A 21,806-nucleotide genomic window follows, 5' to 3' on the forward strand; every position below is an offset into this window, starting at 1 on the left:
TAACCATAAGGCTTTTGCCTGTTGCCGATAACTTCAACAAAACATGATCATCTCATACAACAACTTATATCTCATCACGTCTTGACCATATCACATCACAACATGCCCTGCAAAAACAAGTTAGACGTCCTCTACTTTGTAGTTGCAAGTTTTACGTGGCTGCTACGGGCTGAGCAAGAACCGTTCTTACCTACGCATCAAAACCACAATGATAGTTTGTCAAGTTGGTGCTCTTTTAACCTTCGCAAGGACCGGGCGTAGCCACACTCGGTTCAACTAAAGTTGGAGAAACTAACACCCGCCAGCCACCTATGTGCAAAGCAAGTCGGTAGAACCAGTCTCGCGTAAGCGTACGCGTAATGTCGGTCCAGGCCGCTTCATCCAACAATATCACCGAACCAAAGTGTGACATTGTAACGCCCTTGATGCGGCTATATCTCCCACGTGTCGAAGCACGACTTAGAGGCATAACCCCATTGAAAGCAATGTCGCAAGTGAGGTAATATTCACACAACCCATGTAATACATAAGGGAAAGAGATACATAGTTGGCTTACAATCGCCACTTCACACAAAACATGAATAAAGCATTACATCATCCAAATACAATCAAGGTCCGACTACAGAACCAAAATAAAAGAAGAACCCCAAATGCGACAAGGTCCCCTGATCGACCCCAACTGGGCTCCACTACTGATCAACTAGAACGAAACAACACAAAGGACAAGATCTTCATCGAGCTCCTCCTGAGCTTGGTTGCGTCATCTGCACGGTCTCATCGGCATCTGCAAGCTGGTTTTGGAAGTATCTGTGAGCCACGGGGACTCAGCAATCTCGCACCCTTGCGATCAAGACTATTTAAGCTTAATAGGTATGGCAAGGTAAATATATGTGGAGCTGCAGCAAGCGACTAGCATATATAGTGGCTATCCTATTCGCAAAAGAGGGCGAGAAGAGGAGGCAAGGCACGATCGATAAAAGTATGATCAAGAAGTGATCCTATAACAACCTACGTCAAGCATAACTCCAACACCGTGTTCACTTCCCGGACTCCGCCGGAAAGAGACCATCACGGTTACACACGCAGATGACTCATTTCAATTAAGTTAAGGTTCAAGTTATCTAGAACCGGACATTAACAAATTCCCATCTGCCCATAACCGCGGGTACGGCTTTCGGAAGTTCAAATCCCTGCAGGGGTGTCCCAACTTAGCCCATGACAAGCTCTCACGGTCAACGAAGGAATATACCTCCTCCCCAGACATTCCGATCAGACTCGGTATCCCGGTTCTACAAGACATCCTCGACAATGGTAAAACAAGTCCAGCAAGACCACCCGATGCGCCGACATCCCGATAGGAGCTGCACATATCTCGTTCTCAGGGCAACATCGGATAAGCAATCCGTACAACTAAAACCATCCCTCGAGTTTCCCCGAGGTGGCGCTGCAAGGGGCTCTAGTTTGGACCAACACTTAGACAAGCACTGGCCCGGGGGGGGGGGGTTTAAAATAAAGATGACCCTCGGGATGCGTGACTCCCAAGGGAAAAAGGCTAGGTGGCGAATGGTAAAACCAAGGTTGGGCCTTGCTGGAGGAGTTTTATTCAAAGTGAACTGTCAAGGGGTTCCCATTATAACCCAACCGCGTAAGGAACGCAAAATCCAGGAACATAACACCGATATGACGGAAACTAGGGCGGCAAGAGTGGAACAAAACACCAGGCATAAGGCCGAGCCTTCCACCTTGTTGGGGAACGTTGCAGAAAACAAAAAAATTTCCTACGGTTTCACCAAGATCCATCTATGAGTTCATCTAGCAACGAGTGATTGGATGCATCTATGTACCTTGTAGATCGCGAGCGGAAGCGTTCAAAGAACGGGGATGAGGGAGTCGTACTCGACGTGATCCGAATCACCGGAGATCCTAGCGCCGAACGGACGGCACCTCCGCGTTCAACACACGTACGGTCAGCGTAACGTCTCCTCCTTCTTGATCCAGCAAGGGGAAGGAGAGGTTGAGGAAGATGGCTCCAGCAGCAGCACGACGGCGTGGTGGTGGTGGAGCTGCAGTACTCCGGCAGGGCTTCGCCAAGCTCTATGGAGGAGGAGGAGGTGTTGGAGAGGGAGAGGGAGGCACCAAAGGCGGGGGGTAAGAAGTCCTCCATCTCCCCACTATATATAGGAGGGCCAAGGGGGGGGGGCGCCAGCCCTAGGAGATCCAATCTCCTAGGGGGTGCGGCCAAGGGGAGGAATCCCTCCTCCCCAAGGCACCTAGGAGGTGCCTTCCCCCTTTGGGACTCTTCCCTTCTTGAACCGTAGGCGCATGGGCCTCTTGGGGCTAGTGCCCTTGGCCCATATAGGCCAAGGCGCACCCCCTACAGCCCATGTGGCCCCCGGGGGCAGGTGGCCCCACCCGGTGGACCCCCGGGACCCTTCCGGTGGTCCCGGTACAATACCGGTGACCCCGAAACTTGTCCCGATGCCCGAAATAGTACTTCCTATATATAATTATTTACCTCCGGACCATTCCGGAACTCCTCGTGACGTTCGGGATCTCATCCAGAACTCCGAACAACATTCGGGTTACTGCATATACATATCCCTACAACCCTAGCATCACCGAACCTTAAGTGTGTAGACCCTACGGGTTCGGGAGACATGTAGACATGACCGAGATCGCTCTCCGGTCAATAACCAACAGCGGGATCTGGATACCCATGTTGACTCCCACATGCTCCTCGATGATCTCATCGGATGAACCACGATGTCGAGGATTCAATCAATCCCGTATACAATTCCCTTTGTCAATCGGTATGTTACTTGCCCGAGATTCGATCATCGATATCCCAATACCTCGTTCAATCTCGTTACCGGCAAGTCACTTTACTTGTACCGTAATGCATGATCCCGTGACCAGACACTTGGTCACTTTGAGCTCATTATGATGATGCATTACCGAGTGGGCCCAGTGATACCTCTCCGTCATACGAAGTGACAAATCCCAGTCTTGATCCGTGTCAACCCAACAGACACTTTCGGAGATACCCGTAGTATACCTTTATAGTCACCCAGTTACGTTGTGACGTTTGGTACACCCAAAGCACTCCTACGGTATCCGGGAGTTACATGATCTCATGGTCTAAGGAAAGGATACTTGACATTGGAAAACTCTAGCAAACGAACTATACGATCTTGTGCTATGTTTAGGATTGGGTCTTGTCCATCACATCATTCTCCTAATGATGTGATCTCGTTATCAATGACATCCAATGTCCATAGTCAGGAAACCATGACTATCTGTTGATCAACGAGCTAGTCAACTAGAGGCTTACTAGGGACATGTTGGTGTCTATTATTCACACATGTATTACGATTTCCGGATAATACAATTATAGCATGAATAAAGACAATTATCATGAACAAGGAAATATAATAATAATGCTTTTATTATTGCCTCTAGGGCATATTTCCAACAGTCTCCCACTTGCACTAGAGTCAATAATCTAGTTACATTGTGATGAATCGAACACCCATGGAATTCTGGTGTTGATCATGTTTTTCTCTAGGGAGAGGTTTAGTCAACGGATCTGCTACATTCAGGTCCGTATGTACTTTACAAATATCTATGTCTCCATCTTGAACATTTTCACGAATGGAGTTGAAGCGACGCTTGATGTGCCTTGTCTTCTTGTGAAACCTGGGCTCTTTGGCAAGAGCAATAGCTCCAGTGTTGTCACAGAAGAGTTTGATTGGCCCCAACGCATTGGGTATGACTCCTAGGTCGGTGATGAACTCCTTCACCCAAATTGCTTCATGTGCTGCCTCCGAGGCTGCCATGTACTCCGCTTCACATGTAGATCCCGCCACGACGCTCTGCTTGCAACTGCACCAGCTTACTGCCCCACCATTCAAAATATACACGTATCCGGTTTGTGACTTAGAGTCATCCAGATCTGTGTCGAAGCTAGCGTCGACGTAACCTTTTACGACGAGCTCTTCGTCACCTCCATAAACGAGAAACATTTCCTTAGTCCTTTTTAGGTACTTCAGGATATTCTTGACCGCTGTCCAGTGTTCCTTTCCGGGATTACTTTGGTACCTTCCTACCAAACTTACGGCAAGGTTTACATCAGGTCTGGTACACAGCATGGCATACATAATAGAACCTATGGCTGAGGCATAGGGGATGACACTCATCTCTTCTATATCTTCTGCCGTGGTCGGACATTGAGCTGAGCTCAATTTCACACCTTGCAACACAGGCAAGAACCCCTTCTTAGACTGATCCATATTGAACTTCTTCAATATCTTATCAAGGTATGCGCTTTGTGAAAGACCTATGAGGCGTCTTGATCTATCTCTGTAGATCTTGATGCCTAATATATATGCAGCTTCTCCAAGGTCCTTCATTGAAAAACTCTTATTCAAGTAGGCCTTAATGCTATCCAAGAGTTCTATATCATTTCCCATCAAAAGTATGTCATCTACATATAATATGAGAAATGCTAAAGAGCTCCCACTCACTTTCTTGTAAACACAGGCTTCTCCATAAGTCTGCGTAAACCCAAACACTTTGATCCTCTCATCAAAGTGAATGTTCCAACTCCGAGATGCTTGCACCAGCAAATAAATCGAGCGTTGGAGCTTGCACACCTTGTCAGCATTCTTAGGATCGACAAAACCTTCTGGCTGCATCATATACAATTCTTCCTTAAGGAAAACATTAAGGAATGCCGTTTTGACGTCCATTTGCCATATCTCATAATCATAGAATGCGACAATTGCTAACATGATTCGGACGGACTTTAGCTTCGCTACCGGTGAGAAAGTCTCATCGTAGTCAACCCCTTGAACTTGTCGATAACCCTTAGCGACAAGCCGAGCTTTATAGATGGTCACATTACCATCCGCGTCTGTCTTCTTCTTAAAGATCCATTTATTTTCTATGGCTCGCCGCTCAACGGGAAAGTCAGTCAAAGTCCATACTTCGTTTTCATACATGGATCCTATCTCGGATTTCATGGCTTCTAGCCATTTGTCGGAATCCGAGCCCGCCATCGCTTCTTCATAGTTCGAAGGTTCACCGTTGTCTAACAACATGATTTCCAAGGCAGGGTTGCCGTACCACTCTGGTGCGGAACGTGTCCTTGTGGACCTTCGAATTTCAGTAGGAGCTTGATCAGAAGTATCTTGATCATCATCATTAACTTCCTCTCTAGTCGGTGCAGGCACCCCAGGAACATTTTCTTGAGTTGCGCCATTTTCCGGTTCAAGAGGTAATACTTCATCAAGTTCTACTTTCCTCCCACTTACTTCTTTCGAGAGAAACTCTTTCTCTAGAAAGGACCCATTCTTGGCAACAAAGATCTTGCCTTCGGATCTGAGGTAGAAGGTATACCCAATAGTTTCTTTAGGGTATCCTATGAAGACGCATTTTTCCGATTTGGGTTCGAGCTTTTCAGGTTGAAGTTTCTTGACATAAGCATCGCATCCCCAAACTTTTAGAAACGACAGCTTAGGTTTCTTCCCAAACCATAATTCAAACGGTGTCGTCTCAACGGATTTCGACGGAGCCCTATTTAAAGTGAATGCGGCAGTCTCTAAAGCATAGCCCCAAAAAGATAGCGGTAAATCAGCAAGAGACATCATAGATCGCACCATATCTAATAGAGTGCGATTACGACGTTCGGACACACCATTACACTGAGGTGTTCCAGGTGGCGTGAGCTGTGAAACTATTCCACATTTTCTTAAGTGTGTGCCAAACTCGTGACTCAAGTATTCTCCTCCACGATCTGATCGTAGGAACTTGATTTTTCTGTCACGTTGATTCTCAACCTCACTCTGAAATTCCTTGAACTTTTCAAAGGTCTCAGACTTGTGTTTCATTAAGTAGACATACCCATATCTACTCAAGTCATCAGTGAGGGTGAGAACATAACGATAGCCACCGCGAGCCTCAACACTCATTGGACCGCACACATCAGTATGTATGATTTCCAATAAGTTGGTTGCTCGCTCCATTGTTCCTGAGAACGGAGTCTCGGTCATTTTACCCATGAGGCATGGTTCGCATGTGTCGAATGATCCGTAATCAAGAGACTCTAAAAGTCCACTAGCATGGAGCTTCTTTATGCGTTTGACACCTATGTGACCAAGGCGGCAGTGCCACAAGTATGTGGGGCTATCATTATCAATCTTACATCTTTTGGTACTCACACTATGAACATGTGTAGCATTACGCTCGAGATTCATTAAGAATAAACCATTTACCATCGGAGCATGACCATAAAACATATCTCTCATATAAATAGAACAACCATTATTCTCGGATTTAAATGAGTAGCCATCTCGAATTAAACGAGATCCTGATACAATGTTCATGCTCAAACTTGGCACTAAATAACAATTATTGAGGTTCAAAACTAATCCCATAGGTAAATGTAGAGGTAGCGTGCCGACTGCTATCACATCGACCTTGGAACCATTCCCGACGCGCATCGTCACCTCGTCCTTTGCCAGTCTCCGCTTATTCCGCAGCTCCTGTTTTGAGTTACAAATGTGAGCAACCGCACGGGTATCAAATACCCAGGAGCTACTACGAGTACTGGTAAGGTACACATCAATTACATGTATATCACATATACCTTTTGTTTTGCTGACCTTCTTGTCCGCTAAGTATTTGGGGCAGTTCCGCTTCCAGTGACCACTCTCCTTGCAATAAAAGCACTCAGTCTCGGGCTTGGGTCCATTCTTTGGCTTCTTCCCGGTAGCTTGCTTGCCGGGCGCGGCAAATCCCTTGCCGTATTTCTTGAAGGTTTTCTTACCCTTCCCTTTCTTGAACTTAGTGGTTTTATTCACCATCAACACTTGATGTTCCTTTTTGACTTCTACCTCTGCTGATTTCAGCATTGCAAATACTTCAGGAATGGTCTTTTCCATCCCCTGCATATTGAAGTTCATCACAAAGCTCTTGTAGCTCGGTGGAAGCGACTGGAGGATTCTGTCAATGACCACGTCATCCGGGAGATTAACTCCCAGCTGAGTTAAGCGGTTATGCAACCCAAACATAGTGAGTATGTGCTCACTGACAGAACTGTTTTCCTCCATCTTACAGCTGAAGAACTTGTCGGAGACTTGATATCTCTCAACCCGGGCATGAGCTTGGAAAACCATTTTCAGCTCTTCAAACATCTCATATGCTCCGTGTCTCTCAAAACGCTTTTGGAGCCCGGGCTCTAAGCTGTAAAGCATGCCGCACTGAACGAGGGAGTAGTCATCGGTACGTGCCTGCCAAGCGTTCATAACATCTTGTTCTGCAGGGAGAACAGGTGTGTCACCTAGCGGTGCTTGTAGGACATAATCTTTCTTGGCAGCTATGAGGATGATCCTCAGGTTCCGGACCCAGTCCGTGTAGTTGCTGCCATCGTCTTTCAGCTTGGTTTTCTCTAGGAACGCGTTGAAGTTGAGGACTACATTGGCCATTTGATCTACAAGACATATTGTAAAATATTTAGACTAAGTTCATGATAATTAAGTTCATCTAATCAAATTATAATGAACTCCCACTTAGGTAGACATCCCTCCTGTAATCTAAGTATAACATGATCCGAGTTAAGTAGGCCGTGTCCGATCATCACGTGAGACGGACTAGTCAACATCGGTGAACATCTTCATGTTGATCGTATCTTCTATACGACTCATGATCGACCTTTCGGTCTTCTGTGTTCCGAGGCCATGTCTGTACATGCTAGGCTCGTCAAGTCAACCTAAGTGTTTGCATGTGTAAATCTGTCTTACACCCGTTGTATGTGAACGTTAGAATCTATCACACCCGATCATCACGTGGTGCTTCGAAACAACGAACTGTCGCAATGGTGCACAGTTAGGGGGAACACTTTCTTGAAATTATTATGAGGGATCATCTTATTTACTACCGTCGTTCTAAGTAAACAAGATGCAAAAACATGATAAACATCACATGCAATCAAATAATAAAAGTGACATGACATGGCCAATATCACATAGCTCCTTTGATCTCCATCTTGGGGCTCCATGATCATCTTGTCACAAGCATGACACCATGATCTCCATCATCATGATCTCCATCATTGTGTCTCCATGAAGTTGCTCGCCAGCTACTACTTCTACTACAATGGCTAACACGTTTAGCAATAAAGTAAAGTAATTTACATGGCGTTTCTCAATGACACGCAGGTCATACAAAAAATAAAGACAACTCCTATGGCTCCTGCCGGTTGTCATACTCATCGACATGCAAGTCGTGATTCCTATTACAATAGCATGAACATCTCATACATCACATATATATCATTCATCATTCATCACAACTTTGGCCATATCATATCACAAAGCACTTGCTGCAAAAAAAAATTAGACGTCCTCTAATTGTTGTTGCAAGTTTTACGTGGATGAAGTAGGGTTCTAGCAAGAACATTTTCTTACCTACGTGAAAGCCACAACGTGATTTGTCAACTTCTATTTACCCTTCATAAGGACCCTTTTCATTGAATCCGCTCCAACTAAAGTGGGAGAGACAGACACCCGCCAGCCACCTTATGCAACTTGTGCATGTTAGTCGGTGGAACCGGTCTCACGTAAGCGTACGTGTAAGGTTGGTCCGGGCCGCTTCATCCCACAATACCGTTGAAGCAAGATAAGACTAGTAGCGGCAAGAAAGTTGACAACATCAACGCCCACAACAAATTGTGTTCTACTCGTGCAAGAGAACTACGCATAGACCTAGCTCATGATGCCACTGTTGGGGAACGTTGCAGCAAACAAAAAAGTTTCCTACGGTTTCACCAAGATCCATCTATGAGTTCATCTAGCAACGAGTGATTGGATGCATCTACATACCTTGAAGATCGCGAGGGGAAGCGTTCAAAGAACGGGGATGAGGGAGTCGTACTCGACGTGATCCGAATCACCGGAGATCCTAGCGCCGAACGAACGGCACCTCCGCGTTCAACACATGTACGGTCAGCGTAACGTCTCCTCCTCCTTGATCCAGCAAGGGGAAGGAGAGATTGAGGAAGATGGCTCCAGCAGCAGCACGACGGCGTGGTGGTGGTGGAGCTGCAGTACTCCGGCAGGGCTTCGCCAAGCTCTATGGAGGAGGAGGAGGTGTTGGAGAGGGAGAGGGAGGCACCAAAGGCGTGGGGTAAGAAGTCCTCCATCTCCCCACTATATATAGGAGGGCCAAGGGGGGGGGCGGCCCTAGGAGATCCAATCTCCTAGGGGGTGCGGCCAAGGGGAGGAATCCCTCCTCCCCAAGGCACCTAGGAGGTGCCATCCCCCTTTGGGACTCTTCCCTTCTTGAACCCTAGGCACATGGGCCTCTTGGGGCTAGTGCCCTTGGCCCATATAGGCCAAGGCGCACCCCCTACAGCCCATGTGGCCCCCGGGGGCAGGTGGCCCCACCCGGTGGACCCCCGGGACCCTTCCGGTGGTCCCGGTACAATATCGGTGACCCCGAAACTTGTCCTGATGCCCGAAATAGTACTTCCTATATATAATTCTTTATCTCCGGACCATTCCAGAACTCCTCGTGACGTCCGGGATCTCATCCAGGACTCCGAACAACATTCGGGTTACTGCATATACATATCCCTACAACCCTAGCATCACCGAACCTTAAGTGTGTAGACCCTACGGGTTCGGGAGACATGTAGACATGACCGAGATCGCTCTCCGGTCAATAACCAACAGCGGGATCTGGATACCCATGTTGACTCCCACATGCTCCTCGATGATCTCATTGGATGAACCACGATGTCGAGGATTCAATCAATCCCGTATACAATTCCCTTTGTCAATCGGTATGTTACTTGCCCGAGATTCGATCGTCGGTATCCCAATACCTCGTTCAATCTCGTTACCGGCAAGTCACTTTACTTGTACCGTAATGCATGATCCCGTGACCAGACACTTGGTCACTTTGAGCTCATTATGATGATGCATTACCGAGTGGGCCCAGTGATACCTCTCCGTCATACGGAGTGACAAATCCCAGTCTTGATCCGTGTCAACCCAACAGACACTTTCGGAGATACCCGTAGTATACCTTTGTAGTCACCCAGTTATGTTGTGACGTTTGGTACACCCAAAGCACTCCTACGGTATCCGGGAGTTACACGATCTCATGGTCTAAGGAAAGGATACTTGACATTGGAAAACTCTAGCAAACGAACTATACGATCTTGTGCTATGTTTAGGATTGGGTCTTGTCCATCACATCATTCTCCTAATGATGTGATCTGGTTATCAATGACATCCAATGTCCATAGTCAGGAAACCATGACTATCTGTTGATCAACGAGCTAGTCAACTAGAGGCTTACTAGGGACATGTTGGTGTCTATTATTCACACATGTATTACGATTTCCGGATAATACAATTATAGCATGAATAAAGACAATTATCATGAACAAGGAAATATAATAATAATGCTTTTATTATTGCCTCTAGGGCGTATTTCCAACACACCCTTTACCAAGTATATAGATGCATTAATTAAATAAGATATATTGTGATATCCCAACAAGTAAACATGTTCCAACAAGGAACAACATCTCCATGTTCCAACGAGGAACAAACTTTAATCTTCACCTGCAACTAACAACACTATAAGAGAGGTTGAGCAAAGCGGTAACATAGCCAAACAACGGTTTGCTTGGACAAGGTGGGTTAGAGGCTTGGTTCAACAATATGGGAGGCATGATAAGCAAGGTGTAGGTATCGCAGCACAGGCATAGAAAAAGAGCGAGCATCTAAGCAAGCAAAGATAGAAGTGATTTTGAGGGTATGATCATCTTGCCTGAGATCCCGCAAGGAAGAAGAACGAGTCCAGCAAGAAGAACAAACGGACGTAGTCGAACGGATCCTCACAAACACGACGTTACCAGAACCAACCCGAAGAAGCAAACACCGGAAAGAAACACACAACATAGTAAACAACCAACACATGAACATGGTATGATATGCGGGATGCGGTATGCGATGCATATGCTTGATTTGACGAGGAATGATTGAAACTGGCCTCAACTAGGAAATCCAAGTGTGCCACTGGAAAGATGAGATGAAATCGCTTGAAAACGATATAAAGATCACCGGAATCGGAGCTACGGTTTGGAAAAGGCAAGCAATTCAAATATGGCACCGGTCTGCGATATACAGCAAGTAGCCATCTAAATGCAACAAGATGAACATGCTACAGCACTCAAACATGGAAACCAAATACATGGCAGGGATCCATTCATGATGCTTAACAAAAGAGGAACACTGAGCTACGGCCAATTCACTCATTAACAGGTTCAAACAAGCATGGCAAAAGAGCAAACGGTAAACAGATCTCAGACTTCGTGAAATTAACACTTGTCTGGAATTTTAGATCAGTTAGCATACTTTGGAGCAACAAAACTATATGCTACAGGACCTGAACATGGTAAAGTAAAGCATGGAATGGAGCTACTCAAAGAGCTTAACAAAAGTCCCTTAGTGACCTTGAGCCAAAAGGATCAGAAAATACATTTGCAAGCATGTGAACATGGCAAAAACATAACCAGTTCTCAGACTTTGTGAAAACTGGAGCATGCTGAAACAGATATCAAGTAGGCGTTTACGAGCTCGATGCACTCACTACAGATCAAGGCATGACAATCTAAGCATACACCCATCAAGAATACACATTATACAAGCTAGGCATGTCAAGAACAATAACATGGCATGCACGGATCAACTACAACATCCTCGGCAAAATCGCTAACAAGTAGACAATCTGCCCAGATTCATGAAATAGCAAAAGTAGAGCTCGATTGACTCAAGCTAGGGTCCTCCATAATTGCAAACAAAGACATGGATGGATAGGGCACTACAAGATTAACAAAACATCCTTACTGATCATCTTCAAAAGAGGCACGGATCACTAGGAAACAACATGAACATATGGCATAATGAAATAAACAGTCCAAGGACTTAGTGGAAATGCTAAGTCCCTGAAATCAGCATTAACAAATGCTCCACTTTGCAAGCTTGTGCTAGTCACCACACACATCACAAAAATACATGGATGGCACCTCCGGAAATATGGAAAAACATATAACAAAACACATGTAGAGCTCATGGGCATATCCTGCACATAATAAACATGGCAAAAATGACAAATAGCTATATGGAGCAGCAGATCTGACAATTAACTCAAGTAGCACTCTTCTAACAGAATTTCGGGCATCAAGGTGAACTCAAATGAAAATGATGCAATGAGATGAAATGATGTACTCTCTGAGACGAACAATTTGACATGCTACACGCGCAAAACGGAGTTACAGGTGCAAAGTAACGAAGCGATGAACATGAGCATTTGAATCAGGAAATCGGGGACTTAGTAGAAATCTCGAGGAGAAAAAGTCAACCTCTCAGATCCGGATCGGGGCGGCGAGCGAACCGATGCGGGGCCGGGCCTTCGCCGGAAAAGAAGGCGGGGAGGACGCCGGCGATACGGCGGCTGGCTCGAGGTCGCCGGATCCGGTCTGGCCCGACCGGATCCGCGACGAGCAGCGGCGGGGGCGACCCATGGCGGCGGCGGAGGCGGGCCAAGGTGGCCGGAGCAGCGGCGAGGTGTGGGCCGCCGGCGATGGCGGTGGCGGCGTCGGGCGGCGCTCGCCGGTGAGGAAGGCGGCGGAACGAGGCTCGGGCGGCGCGAGGCGATGGGCTCGGGGGGGGGCCGAACTGGGCCTCGCCGGGCCGGCGGCGGCGGCCGGCGGCGGTGCCACATGGAGGCTCCGGATTGGACGCGGGCGGGGTGCGGACATGTCCGGCGCGGGAGCGGACGTGTCCGTCGGCGCGAGAAGGTGGGATCTAGGGCTTCCTCCGCGAAAATGGACGGGGAGGGCATATTTATAGGTAGAGGGAGCTAGGAGAGTCCAAATGAGGTGCGGTTTTCGGCCACACAATCGTGATCGAACGACCGAGATGATGGAGAGGGTTTAGGTGGGTTTTGGGCCAAATTGGAAGGGTGTTGGGCTGCAACACACACGAGGCCTTTTCGGTCCCTCGGTTAACCGTTGGAGCATCAAACAAAGTCCAAATGGTACGGAACTTGACAGGCGGTCTACCGGTAGTAAACCAAGGCCGCTTGGCAAGTCCCGGTCAATCCAGAAATGTTTAACCCCCACACATGAGAAGAAGGTAGAAACGACCACCGGAGGAGAACGGAGCGCCGGGATGCAAAACGGACAACGGGGAAGTGCTCGGATGCATGAGACGAACACGTATACAAATGAAATGCACATGATGACATGATATGCAATGCATGACACGCAAGAAATGACAAGGCAACAACAAATAATAACTAGAGGACACCTGGCACATCGGTCTCGGGGCGTTACAACACTCCACCACTACGAGAGGATCTCGTCCCGAGATCTAGAATGGCACCGGAGGGAAAAAACGGAAGAGAAGAGAGGAGAGGTAAAACTAAGTTGCTTCTCTGACCAATGAGTGAAACCAAAGAACCTTGAAGAGGTTAAGCCATTTCGAGAAAAAGAATACGACGGAGATGAACGAAGTTGAAAACATTCTGTTAGAAAGGAGGAACAATGAACCTTGCGAAAGCCTTGAGGTTGAAGGGAAGATATATATTGAAAACACTCCGGTTAAGGAAGGGGGTCAAGGAAGACCAAATTCGGGCAGCACTCCGGTTGAAAAGAAAGAAATTGAATAAGAACATGATCTTTGATGAAGCGAGATGATGGTTGAAGAAAGCAACAACACAATGGCTCCGGAACCAAAGAATAGAAGATAGATAATTGAAATAGGAGAAATGAGAAGAAAATGCCAACTTCTGCCAAAAGAGCTTGAGAAGGCATCCTTAGGAGAAGGGTCGAACGAAGTTGTTGGAAAACCAACAACGAAAAGAACAGGGTTGTAGTGGGCTTATGGAGAACATCTCAAAACTATTAGGTGAAATTCTGCCACTAACAGGAACGGTATATCAGATTGATAACAACAAGGAGATGAGAAGCTTAATTCACCGGGAGGATAGATGAATAACTTGGGTCATTTATAAACACCATTATAGCAACAATCCTTAGGGAAGGCTTTAGGTGAAATATACCCCAAGATAACTCCAATGACGAGATTGATGGATTTAAAATATCCCAATCTTGCCAGCATGTGAATCATGAAAACATGAACTCAAATTATCAAGAATGTCATAATACCACCTCCAATGATACGATAGACAGAAATGCACTCCGGATTGCAAAATGAAGAATGATTGAGCTCCTTAGGAAAAACTGTTGATGAACGCTTCGAGAAGGAAATAAAACCTCAATGAACCACAATGTAGGACATCCATGAGGAACTCCGGTAAACAAAAATGATGATCAAAGCAAGAGAAGTTGAAAACACAAGGTGAAACCTTGTAATGATTTAGAAGGAGCTTCGCGACGAGATAATGCAGAAAAAGTAGGAACTTCGGAAAAGAAAGAGCAAACGAACCCGAGAATTTTATGAGCCTCCGGAATACGGAATTAATCACTTGGATGGAACAAGAATAAGAATTACATTAAGCGTATCCTTAACCAATTAAATTGATGACAATCAACGGATTTGGCACACTACTTATTCTTGTAGCAAGGATTAAGAGAGATATAGCGCCAACTTGGGAAGGTCTTCTTTGAACCACCGAAAGGATTGAAAACAACGAATAATTGATAAGAAAACGAATGAAGAGAGCTCTTGAACAAACCACCGTAATAATTGAAAACGATTGAAGAAAAGATAAAGAAAACACCGGGAAGAATTTGAGAACGAATGACGATACTTGGGAGTATTTAGATACAAGTGAAAGAAAAGATCCCGAACTAATTAGAGGATATTTGCACGAAACCCCGGCAAGATTTTAGAGAAAAAGAGCTGAAAGATGAGAATGAATAATTCTGAGAAGATGGCCTCCGGAGAATCAAACTGAAAAGAATCTTGAATTGCTCCGAACAGGTGAAAAGAATTCTCACAAACAAAACAATTACGGGAGGATGGCAACAAGCTAGAATCACGAATCTTGAAGAGGATGGAGCAAGATTAAAGAGAAACTCTTCTTCGGTCTTCAAAATCCAAGAATCACGACGAGAAACACCACCATGAATTATTTAGACACTCCGGAAGAATCAAAACGAAGAGGTTGAGCCAACGATGAAAAAAATTTGACAGATCTTGGAGAAAACATTTGAATGATGGTAATTCATTCTTACGTCAAACTTTGAAAAGAAATTTGAGGATATCTCCGGGAAATAAGAAGAGTCAGGTAAGATCCTGGGAAAAGACCTGTGGGTTAGGGCCCACTCAAAAGAAACACCGTTGAAATGATTACTTGAAAAAAAAGAAGATAGCACCGGTTGAATTAAAAGACTAGAATGAGATAACAGCCTCGAGATATCTTGAACGAATTAGGAATGAAAATATGAATCTTCTGAGATATCTCGAGCACTCCGGAACAATAGAATAACGAGCGTGGAATGACCGAATATAAGGTGCACCGTATGAGAAAACATTTGAAATACGGAAAAGAATCTGAACAACACCGAAAGCTTGAATTTGGATCCACCGGAGAAGAAAAAAAATGAAGAATGACGAACTTGAAGCTCCATTATAATCTTTGTGACAACCCCCGGGTAAGAACATTGACGAAAAAAAATGGAGAGACTTCCGTCAATAAAATGACACTTGATTGAGAAATCCGAGTCCTTGAAGAAAAGGGTGGGTGGGCGGGAAAATGAAAGCAACTTGGGGACGGATGAAACAAACACCGTTGAGAAGAACTGATAATTGATCTTGTGAATGTTGACAAGATTGGATCCACTTGAGGAGAGACACACCGGTGAAAAGGATTGACATGACAAACTCGATGATCGAGAAGGATTAGTATTCACATAGGAATATGAAAACACCATTAGGAAAAGGTATGGAATCAACATTTGACTTCGAAGCAACTCGAATACCACAACTAAAAACAAAACAAACGCTTGGCTTGTAGAATAAGCCAGAGCAAACATATGATAGAGATTTCGTCCGAAGTTTTCTAGGTGGGGCCTACACGGGCTCGATCGTACAGCACCATCATGTACAAGGCAGTGCACATGACATACGAAGCGTCCCCGAGTCGGCATAGCCAAGGACTCTTTAAGACACAACGAGACCACTGTAAAACTGACTGTGAATAGGCAGACCACTAGACGTCGAACCCCAATTTCATATCATACATATGTTGGAAAGATATCCTAAGAGCTACTTGAATTCCCACCTATGAAACTCCCGAACCTTTCTGGTTATGCAATCAGGTGTTGGGGATACAGGGGAAGCATAATATCTCACCCAAATTAGCAAATCCTACATCCAGCTGTATCCATCCTTCAACACATAACCAAGAAACCTTCGGAAATCATCTACCTCAACCTTCGAAAAGCATCCGTTATACAAGTTATGGCAATACTCCCGAACTTCCGCCCCAGTACTGGGTGGCGTCGAGGTTATCTCACCAACGAACTGCATAAAAGAGATTTTCGATGTCGGCGTACTAAACTCAGGTATTCCAGAACTGCAACGATAAAATTATGACGACAACACCTCAGAGCTCAACTCCCCGGGACACTTCCACAAAACCCCTGACAAGAGACACCAAGACAATGTTCTCGTCATAAAACCATCGGAACGATTCCAAGATACACGCGTGATCCTAAATTTTTTTAGTGAAACTTGAGAAGAGAAGAGTCAAAACTCTACGTCAGGATGCCTTACTAGAGCGATGAGGAGACTGGGAAGTAAAAAGAATTCCTAAACTCTCTGATATATAATTCCTAAATGACACAAAACATTTTTCTAGACTCAACAACGGCTGCTAAAAACGATCAATCAGTGGGGGCTCCTAAGGTTGGGGAAGGCTCTGATTACCAACTTGTAACGCCCTCGATGCGGCTATATCTCCCACGTGTCGAAGCACGACTTAGAGGCATAACCGCATTGAAAGGAATGTTGCAAGTGAGGTAATCTTCACACAACCCATGTAATACATAAGGGAAAGAGATACATAGTTGGCTTACAATCGCCACTTCACACAAAACATGAATAAAGCATTACATCATCCAAATACAATCAAGGTCTGACTAAGGAACCAAAATAAAAGAAGAACCCCAAATGCGACAAGGTCCCCCGATCGACCCCAACTGGGCTCCACTACTGATCAACTAGAACGAAACAACACAAAGGACAAGATCTTCATCGAGCTCCTCCTTGGTTGCGTCATCTGCACGGTCTCATCGGCACCTGCAAGCTGGTTTTGGAAGTATCTGTGAGCCACGGGGACTCAGCAATCTCGCACCCTCGCGATCAAGACTATTTAAGCTTAATAGGTATGGCAAGGTAAATATATGTGGAGCTGCAGCAAGCGACTATCATATATAGTGGCTATCCTATTCGCAGAAGAGAGCGATAAGAGGAGGCAAGGCACGATCGATAAAAGTATGATCAAGAAGTGATCCTATAACAACCTACGTCAAGCATAACTCCAACACCGTGTTCACTTCCCGGACTCCGCCGGAAAGAGACCATCACGGTTACACACGCACTTGACTCATTTTAATTAAGTTAAGGTTCAAGTTATCTACAACCGGACATTAACAAGTTCCCATCTGCCCATAACCGCGGACACGGCTTTCGAAAGTTCAAATCCCTACAGGGGTGTCCCAACTTAGCCCATGACAAGCTCTCACGGTCAAGAAGGAATATACCTCCTCCCGAGAAATTCTGATCCAACTCGGTATCCCGGTTCTACAAGACATCCTCGACAATGGTAAAACAAGTCCAGCAAGACCACCCGATGCGCCGACATCCCGATAGGAGCTGCACATATCTCGTTCTCAGGGCAACATCGGATAAGCAATCCGTACAACTAAAACCAGCCCTCGAGTTTCCTCGAGGTGGCACTGCAAGGGGCTCTAGTTTGGACCAACACTTAGACAAGCACTGGCCCGGGGGAGTTTAAAATAAAGATGACCCTCGGGATGCGCGACTCCCAAGGGAAAAAGGCTAGGTGGGGAATGGTAAAACCAAGGTTGGGCCTTGCTGGAGGAGTTTTATTCAAAGCGAACTATCAAGGGGTTCCCATTATAACCCAACCGCGTAAGGAACGCAAAATCCGGGAACATAACACCGATATGACGGAAACTAGGGCGGCAAGAGTGGAACAAAACACCAGGCATAAGGCCGAGCCTTCCACCCTTTACCAAGTATATAGATGCATTAATTAAATAAGTTATATTGTGATATCCCAACAAGTAAACATGTTCCAACAAGGAACAACATCTCCATGTTCCAACGAGGAACAAACTTCAATCTTCACCTGCAACTAACAACACTATAAGAGAGGCTGCGCAAAGCGGTAACATAGCCAAACAACGGTTTGCTAGGACAAGGTGGGTTAGAGGCTTGGTTCAACAATATGGGAGGCATGATAAGCAAGTGGTAGGTATCGCAGCATAGGCATAGAAAAAGAGCGAGCATCTAAGCAAGCAAAGATAGAAGTGATTTCGAGGGTATGATCATCTTGCCTGAGATCCCGCAAGGAAGAAGAACGAGTCCAGCAAGAATAACAAACGGACGTAGTCGAACGGATGCTCACAAATGCGACATTACCGGAACCAACCCGAAGAAGCAAACACCGGAAAGAAACACACAACATAGTAAACAACCAACACATGAACATGGTATGATATGCGGGATGCGGTATGCGATGCATATGCATGATTTGACGAGGAATGATTGAACCTGGACTCAACTTAGAAATCCAAGTGTGCCACTGGAAATATGAGATGAAATCTCTTGAAAACGATATAAAGATCACCGGAATCGGAGCTACGGTTTGCAAATGGCGAGCAATTCAAATATGGCACCGGTCTGCGATATACAGCAAGTAGCCATCTAAATACAACAAGATGAACATGCTACAGCACTCAAACATGGCAACCAAATACATGGCAGGGATCCATTCATGATGCTTAACAAAAGAGGAACACTGAGCTATGGCCAATTCACTCATTAACAGGTTCAAACAAGCATGGCAAAAGAGCAAACGGTAAACAGATCTCAGACTTCGTGAAATTAACACTTGTCTGGAATTTCAGATCAGTTAGCATACTTTGGAGCAACAAAACTATATGCTACAGGACCTGAATGGAGCTACTCAAAGAGCTTAACAAAAGTCCCTTAGTGACCTTGAGCCAAAAGGATCAGAAAATACATTTGCAAGCATGTGAACATGGCAAAAACATAACCAGTTCTCAGACTTTGTGAAAACTGGAGCATGCTGAAACAGATATCAAGTAGGCGTTTACGAGCTCGATGCACTCAGTACAAAGCAAGGCATGACAATCTAAGCATACCCCCATCAAGAATACACATTATACAAGCTAGACATGGCAAGAACAATGACATGGCATGCACGGATCAACTACAACATCCTCGGCAAAATCGCTAACAAGTAGACAATCTGCCCAGATTCACGAAATAGCAAAAGTAGAGCTCGATTGACTCAAGCTAGGGTGCTCCATAATTGCAAACAAAGACATGGATGGATAGGGCACTACATAATTGCAAACAAAGACATGGATGGATAGGGCTCGATAATCGCCGGAAAAGAAGGCGGGGAGGACGCCGGTGAGACGGCGGCTGGCTCGAGGTCGCCGGATCCGGTCTGGCCCGACTGGATCCGCGACGAGCGGCGGCGGGGGCGCCCCATGGCGGCGGCGGAGGCGGGCCAAGGTGGCCGGAGCAGCGGCGAGGTGCAGCCCGCCGGCGATGGCGGTGGCGGCGCCGGGCGGCGCTCGCCGGTGAGGAAGGCGGCGGAACGAGGCTCGGGCGGCGCGAGGCGATGGGCTCGGGGGGGCCCAAACTGGGCCTCGCCGGGCCGCCGGCAGCGGCGGGCGGCGGTGCCACGTGGAGGCTCCGGATTGGACGCGGGCGGGGTGCGTACATGTCCGGCGCGGAAGCGGACGTGTCCGTCGGTGCGAGAAGGTGGGATCTAGGGTTTCGTCCGCGAAAATGGACGGGGAGGGCATATTTATAGGTAGAGGGAGCTAGGAGAGTCCAAATGAGGTGCGGTTTTCGGCCACGCGATCGTGATCGAACGACCGAGATGATGGAGAGGGTTTAGGTGGGTTTTGGGCCAAATTGGAAGGGTGTTGGGCTGCAACACACACGAGGCCTTTTCGGTCCCTCGGTTAACCGTTGGAGCATCAAACGAAGTCCAAATGGTACGAAACTTGGCAGGCGGTCTACCGGTAGTAAACCAAGGCCGCTTGGCAAGTCTCGGTCAAATCCGGAAATGTTTAAACCCCACACACGAGAAGAAGGTAGAAACGACCACCGGAGGAGAACGGAGCGCCGGGATGCAAAACGGACAACGGGGAAAATGCTCGGATGCATGAGACGAACACGTATGCAAATGAAATCCGGAAATGTTTAACCCCCACACACGAGTAGTATGACTTATATCGCCCACAACTCACTTGTGTTCTACTCATGCATACCACTGTTGGGGAACGTAGTAATTTCAAAAAAATTCCTACGCACACGCAAGATCATGGTGATGCATAGCAACGAGAGAGGAGAGTGTTGTCTATGTACCCTCGTAGACCAAAAGCGGAAGCGTTAGCACAACACGGTTGATGTAGTCGTACGTCTTCACGGCCCGACCGATCAAGCACCGAAACTACGGCACCTCCGAGTTCTAGCACACGTTCAGCTCGATGACGATCCCCGGACTCCGATCCAGCAGAATGTCGGGGAAGAGTTCCGTCAGCACGACGACGTGGTGACGATCTTGATGTTCTACCGTCGGAGGGCTTCGCCTAAGCACCGCTACAATATTATCGAGGATTATGGTGGAAGGGGGCACCGCACATGGCTAAGAGATCAATGATCAATTGTTGTGTCTTTGGGGTGCCCCCCTGCACCCGTATATAAAGGAGCAAGGGAGGAGGAGGCCGGCCCTAGGAGGGGGTGCACCCGAATATAGTCGTGCAATATATCGATCTTTACGTCTCGACCATTTCGAGACTCCTCGTCATGTCCCCGATCTCATCCGAGACTCCGAACTCCTTCGGTACATCAAAACTCATAAACTCATAATATAACTGTCATCGAAACCTTAAGCGTGCGGACCCTACGGGTTCGAGAACAATGTAGACATGACCGAGACACATCTCCGGTCAATAACCAATAGCAGAACCTGGATGCTCATATTGGCTCCCACATATTATACGAATATCTTTATCGGTCAGACCGCATAACAACATACGTTGTTCCCTTTGTCATCGGTATGTTACTTGCCCGAGATTCGATCGTCGGTATCTCAATACCTAGTTCAATCTCGTTACCGGCAAGTCTCTTTACTCGTTCCGTAATACATCATCCTGCAACTAACTCATTAGTTGCAATGTTTGCAAGGCTTAAGAGATGTGCATTACCGAGAGGGCCCAGAGATACCTCTCCGACAATCGGAGTGACAAATCCTAATCTCGAAATACGCCAACCCAACAAGTACCTTCGGAGACACCTGTAGAGCACCTTTATAATCACCCAGTTACGTTGTGACGTTTGGTGGCACACAAAGTGTTCCTCCGGTAAACGGGAGTTGCATAATCTCATAGTCATAGGAACATGTATAAGTCATGAAGAAAGTAATAGCAACAAACTAGATGATCAAGTGCTATGCTAACGGAATGGGTCAAG

This window comes from Triticum urartu, chromosome 5 (genome assembly GCF_003073215.2).
Source record: "Triticum urartu cultivar G1812 chromosome 5, Tu2.1, whole genome shotgun sequence".
NCBI classification, from domain to species: domain Eukaryota; kingdom Viridiplantae; phylum Streptophyta; class Magnoliopsida; order Poales; family Poaceae; genus Triticum; species Triticum urartu.